The sequence below is a fragment of the Poecilia mexicana genome, unplaced genomic scaffold, assembly GCF_051168715.1.
Source record: "Poecilia mexicana isolate PSO_F unplaced genomic scaffold, ASM5116871v1 scaffold_16, whole genome shotgun sequence".
Taxonomy (NCBI): domain Eukaryota; kingdom Metazoa; phylum Chordata; class Actinopteri; order Cyprinodontiformes; family Poeciliidae; genus Poecilia; species Poecilia mexicana.
This window is the reverse complement of record NW_028263385.1, coordinates 21,899,400-21,905,399: the sequence shown is the minus strand read 5'-3', so window position 1 is coordinate 21,905,399 and position 6,000 is coordinate 21,899,400. Positions and strand designations below refer to the sequence as shown.

General features: G+C 37.0%; 1 long non-coding RNA gene across 4 annotated transcripts in view; it reads right to left on the bottom strand.

The window, feature by feature from the left end:
- Positions 1-1,602: 1,602 nt before the first annotated feature.
- Positions 1,603-6,000, bottom strand: part of LOC106925896 (uncharacterized) — a 120,337-nt gene continuing 115,939 nt past the window's right edge. For all 4 annotated transcript variants that reach the window (XR_015765565.1, XR_015765566.1, XR_015765564.1 and 1 more), the window contains one exon: positions 1,603-4,238. This is a non-coding gene — a long non-coding RNA (uncharacterized LOC106925896). The remainder of the gene's footprint in view (positions 4,239-6,000) is intronic.

The window sequence follows — 6,000 nt, the reverse complement described above, 5'->3', positions numbered from 1 at the left end:
GCTTCTGCACTTTTTGTTCTGATTCTGCAGAGCAGACTTCAACCCGAAGACCTCGACGCTCTGGATAGTTGATAAAACAATATCAAATCCTTAATGTAATTTGGTGCTAAGCCATTCAGGATTAATAAATCACCAAAATTATTTTTATCTCATTCTCAGGGTTTTCAAGACGATTGGTGAAAGGACTTTGGAGCCGGGGTGATGTGCTCCATGGGTGAGCCGGGGGAGAAGGTAATAAGCAATTATCAGTGATTGCTTTTAAACACTGCCAATTAAACTCGGACCCCTATGCCAGGTTTCATCAAATTTGGATTGAAACTAGTGGTGGTGATGTTCTTTACAGGTCGTCAAATAATAGTAAACTGGCAGATATTGATGTACACACACAGTTTCCCAAGTCCTGACAGATTTCAGATGTTTTCTTGGCTTTTTATGTCTTCGCAGATAAGTTTGTTCATGTGTTCCGTGTTAATCCCCTGTACCTTTTTGCTTCATTGCTTATAACTTAACTCCAGAAAAATTTGCTTTGACTTTTCTTTTTGTTGTTTTTAAGGATTACTTTGATTGTAATTGACAGTCAGTGTAAATTTTATGTCATTAGCAATACAATTTGTTTTTCTTTCTGAGAAATGCGTTGATGTATTTAAAACACTTTTGCACTTTACATGCTTCAGAACTCAGCAGCTTTACATACGTTCATGTCCTCGAAGGACTGGCAGAATGTATTGATGAAACTACGCAATAACGAACTAAAAAACTAATGAAGAGCTGTCTACATTTGATGAGAAAGCCTTAAGATTAAATATTGAACATATTTTGGTGCGATACAAATAAAAACAGATTTGATTTTGTTTCATAAAAAATGTTAAAAGACAGAGCAGATATTTTGAAGGTTTGATATCTGTGGCCCACTAAATTGTAGAGGAGAGGGCCACACAGAAATCATGATGGGCCGGATTTGGCCCCCGGTCCTCGAGTTTGAGATGTGCGGTTTACACCAACAGAAAAATGCCCATCCAAAAGCACATAAGTTTTCTGAAACTGCAGTTGTGAGCCATTTCTAAAAAAAAAAAAAAAACGAATATGATGTCAACATAGTCCTTGTTCTTATATGCACATGGAAGCAGATACTGTAAATGTTTCATCATCCTGCTTTTCTTTTTTCTTCTTTTTACTGCAGAGAAATGAAAAAGTCGCTCGTTCTGTGTCTGAGCATTGCAGAGATCCACATAGCCGTGGAAGCACACGTCCACGTGTCGCCGTCAGGCCTGTGATACTCAGCGAAACCTACCAGCTGTGCTTTTCATCAGAGTAAAGGGGATTCAGGGTGTGTTAGTTTACGACGTGCAAGGACACAAACATTGGCTGCCTGTTTGTTCGTGGTGTTCTGAAAGGCTCAGATCTTAAGTGTTGGCGATGCTGTTCCTGTGTCTTCTTCCTCTCACAGCACAGTTTTGTTCTCCCCTTTGCTAAAAAAGGTTTATGTTCCATTTTATTTGATCCCACTTCCGGCAACAATCTCCCATCCACAACTGGTACATTTAAATCCAAACTGAATCTACAGGATGACAGACATATATTTTTTTTCTTACTTCTCTCTCCTGTTTTGTTTGCTCTATTTCAAGCTGTCCTCTTCATTGTCTTTGTCTCATGTTTGTGTTTCCCATTCCATCCCCGCTTTCCTGTCACATGCTCATCGCTTTCATTCTTAAAGGGGGGCTATTGTGCTCTGCTCTGTACTGCTCTGACCTTCCTGTTATTTTGCTGCATTTTTAGTACCTAGTATCAGGTGCAGTGAGTGACAGTTATTGGTCTGGTGTCAGTGGTTCAGGCTCAGGCGTTACCTCTCTTTAAGGCTGATCTCATTTCCTGCACACTTCCTCTGGGGGGTTAACGGCTCGTGTACTTACACATATCCTGGCTAAGGTACATTGTGGGGCGGGGAGAACAAAATAGACTACGCAATAGCCTAGCCAGCAAACAAGTGGAAAATTATGTGTATTGCAATCCAAAGTTAGCTTTTTCTGAAATTGAAACTGTTTGTGATTTTTGTTTTTCTTATAATCTGTTATTTTCTGTTTCTCTTCCATGTTTTTTGGGTTCAGTTAGTTGGAAGAATTGTGTGGAACAATATTCTTAATGTCTTTTTCAAATATATATATATTTTTTTAACTCAGGGAGCAAATGGAAGACAAAAACAAATGCAATGAAAAATAAATATTTTTTTTAAAATAAATTTGTTTTTTCTGCTTAATTTTCTTTACACTGTACCAGAATGCAAAAACACAAGACAAATATTCGGTGTAACGTCCGAACAAATCAACCATCGCTAACAAAGTGAAAGCTGAAAATGACTTGCCTGTTCGATTCACAAGCGATTTAAACCAACATGTAAAATAAGAATTTTCTTATGAAAACTTGAATGTCGCAGTATGTTCTTGACATCCTTAATATATATATTTTTTTTCTCTTTAAACATTGCAATGTATAAATCATACTTACAATATACAATTTGCACTATATAGTTTCTGCCCCCAACCCTTTGATTTTCCTCTCTGGCAGACTTGCTGAGGGTAGCGAGCAGAGTGAGAGGAAGTGTGATAAACTGAGCATGGAACATACAGAAGGGGCCCCGTCTGGCTACAGTAGCCAGGGTTAGTAACCACAGACATAGATGGAGAGAGGCAGATAGCAGGGGCCTAAAACTGCTTGCTACATTTGTGTGACAAGACCAACCCCAGCATGATGTTTTTGATACCCTACCCTGCTAAAAATGTTTTCCTGTGTGAAGATAACATATTTTTTTCTAGGGACTTTCTACCATTACGTGCTGCGGCTATTTAAAGTGCTTAACCAGGGGTAATTATTATTTACAATTAAAAAAAAAAAAGAAAAAGATTTCCTTAAAGTTTGACACAAATTTGCTTAGAAGTAAAGACTGTTGGGTTAATACTGCACAGCCTGCATATTGAAAACTTTTAGTGTTGCAATGACCCAAGAGCACTAATGCATGTGTAGGTACCATGGCCGTATTTGTTACACTGAAAAACTTTGCCCCAGTATTTCAGTATGCGATATCAGAACATCCTTTGCTTTTGTAAAATGTATGACACTATACAGTTGAAAACAGAAGTTTAAGTACACTGAATAAAAAGACACACTTTTTTTGTTTGTCATTCAGACCTAAGACAAAATAAGTTGGATCTAATTTGACTTCACACAGTGAAAGAAAAATGTGTATTCGTCTTTTGATTCATGTACATTAACTTCTGGCTGTAACTGAATATCCATTCAAATAGTAAACTTCATGATATTCCTGTTATAAAATAATCCTCTTTTTTTTTTTGCTTTGTTCTGTTTATTACATTGATTTGTGATGGCCAGAAATCAAAACTGACATACAAACTTGAATAATTGTCCATCTATTTACGAAACGTCCATGTCAAGAACTCTGAGCGATGCTTTTCCTCTCTTCATATAGCATCCAGAATTTCCCCTCCTCTGTCCTCATGTGACATTTGCAGTTGCTATCATGAGCTATGTTTTCACAAGTCCTCTGAGCAGGAAAGAAATCTCTTTGTACACCTTTATATTACATAGATTTTTCACAGAGCAATACAAAGTTCATTAATAATCCATGCTGCAATGATAAAAGTTAAATTCTTCACATTTTTATTGTTACAAGAGCCTGAGTTTAGGCATATTTCTCCTCTGAGCCATGCATATTGCATGAGTGCATGTCCTTAATGCTGTTTTTGCTCCCCAGCGACCGACGTTAGACAACCACCATTATAATAGATGCAATCCAAGCTTATGATGTTATGCTCTGACCTTAGCTTCTTGAATTTGTGGAATCTTAAGTAAATGGCTTGTCTTGTATAAACAGAGACAGAGCCTTTATATTGAGTTTCATCGGTTAGATTATACAGAAAAAAGAAGAAAAAAAAAGAATTAATTTTCTTAATTTTACAAGCTTACAAATGCAAAGCCGTGCTTTACTATACAGAACATGCAAAACCATGTGAGACCCATTTAACCACTTCTGCACAGCTGTACAATTTAACATTGACACCACAGGATGATGCTAAATCTTCAAACATACAGACAGACAAAAAAATGTCCTTTCATCTTTTCTTCTGTTTTTCTTTCCGTATCAAGACATTCTCCTCTCTATCGGCATCTTCTCTCTCCCTTTTTATGCAGGTTTGTTTTTTAGATCTTCGCTCCTCCGGAACAGGCTGCAGAAAGACATACACAAAGAGAGAGTTATGAATGCAGGTACTAACAGATGTAGTGATGTACTTTGTCTATCCATATGCTGAAAGAATTATTTTTTTTTTCTTTTTTGAGAAACATCAAAGGATTTAAGTATAGCAGCAAATCCCATTACTCCCAATTCCAAGTTCAAAGACCGGCAGGATTTGCTAGGGTATATGCTAAGTTATCAGCACCAACTAGAATAAGAGGTGTGTGAAAAGTACAAATAAACTTTCCACATACATGTTTGCAAATTTGTGTACGGTGCAACCATATTGAATTTTTAGTTCAGGGTTAGAGAAAAGTCTTTAGTTTTCCCACCTGGAATTTTAACTTCAGGGAAATCATGTTATTTTTTTAGCTTTTAACTTAAAAATTTGAACTTCTGTGTAAAAGCAGAGTCCATTATTAAACTGCTTACTTCAACCAGACATGCAGTATTAGTGGAAAATGTCTTCTTTGTTTTAAATACTTGGTACAGCACAATGCATATTGAGAAAGTGAAGCAGTTGTACTACTGCTCTAAAGTGCTTGTCATTATGGTTGTACCGTTTCTTGAGGTGGGACTTCTGTGAAGCCCTGCATAAGACAAGTTATATGGAGGTGGATTGTTAGCTTCAGTGTGGTTAAAAATTTGCTAGCTTTGTTCTGACATTCAGAGTAGAGTCATTGTTGTTTTGGAATAAAACTCTTTGATAAATTGTTTTGTAAGTAGGAGGAAAAAAAAAGAAAAAGAAAAACTATTTCCATCTTTAGCACATTTCATTGGAATAATGAGAGCCATCAACTACAAAATCAGCTTTGATTCTGGTGTGTTTTTTTTTCCCCCTCAGGGTTTCTGTCTCTGTACTGGACACATGATAAGTACCTCATATTTTTCCTACTCTGCATTTTTTTGCAAAAACAAAAACAAAAAAAAAAAAAAAAAAAAAGCTTAACCATTATCTATTGCCCTGAACTCTGTGAAAAGATAATGGCATTAGAAATTCTTGGAAGCTCACTCTGGGAACATTGCTCAACTGGAAAGTGTAAGCTCAGCTCCGAAACAAGCCCGAATGTCTCTGTGAAATGAAAAGAGCCCCGTAAATCACCACTCTTTAATACTATGTCATTAAAAAAAAAAAGAACTGACGCATAAATCACAAGTAGTCTGCATTATTCCCAGAGGGTATGTGTGCTGTGCTCCGTCATATTACATTTCTTCCAACGTGTCTGTATGGCAGGCTTCACATCTGGATCAGCATTATTATGACAGTGTGAATATTGAGCAGAGTATGCTGCATCAGACACCATTATACAGTGCATTTCGAATACCTAAGGCGTACCTTTTGCCACGTACGGCACCAAACTAAGCTTACATAAATACAAAAAACAAAACAAAAAAATGGAGTTATTTACACAAAATTTTGCGTAGATTTAATTTATTTTACAATCACAAGTTAAAGACAACATCCTCAAGTATAGACACAAAAGCTCGGAAGTCTCAATGCATACTATACGTCTTCATAACCGGGTCTCGGGTCAGCTCAGACTGACGACAGCAGATAAAGTCACACTCTCGAAAGAAGTAGAATAGCACTTGGCAAGAGGGTGATTTAAGTGGACAAGAAATAGCATGGCATCAAATCGTTGATTTTGCTGCTTTTTTTTTTATGTGTAAAATGGAGCAGGTAATTGGGGGCATTAACTGGCATAAGCTTCAGTAGTCTGATGAGAAAAACTGTACCACCACAGCTTCCCCTA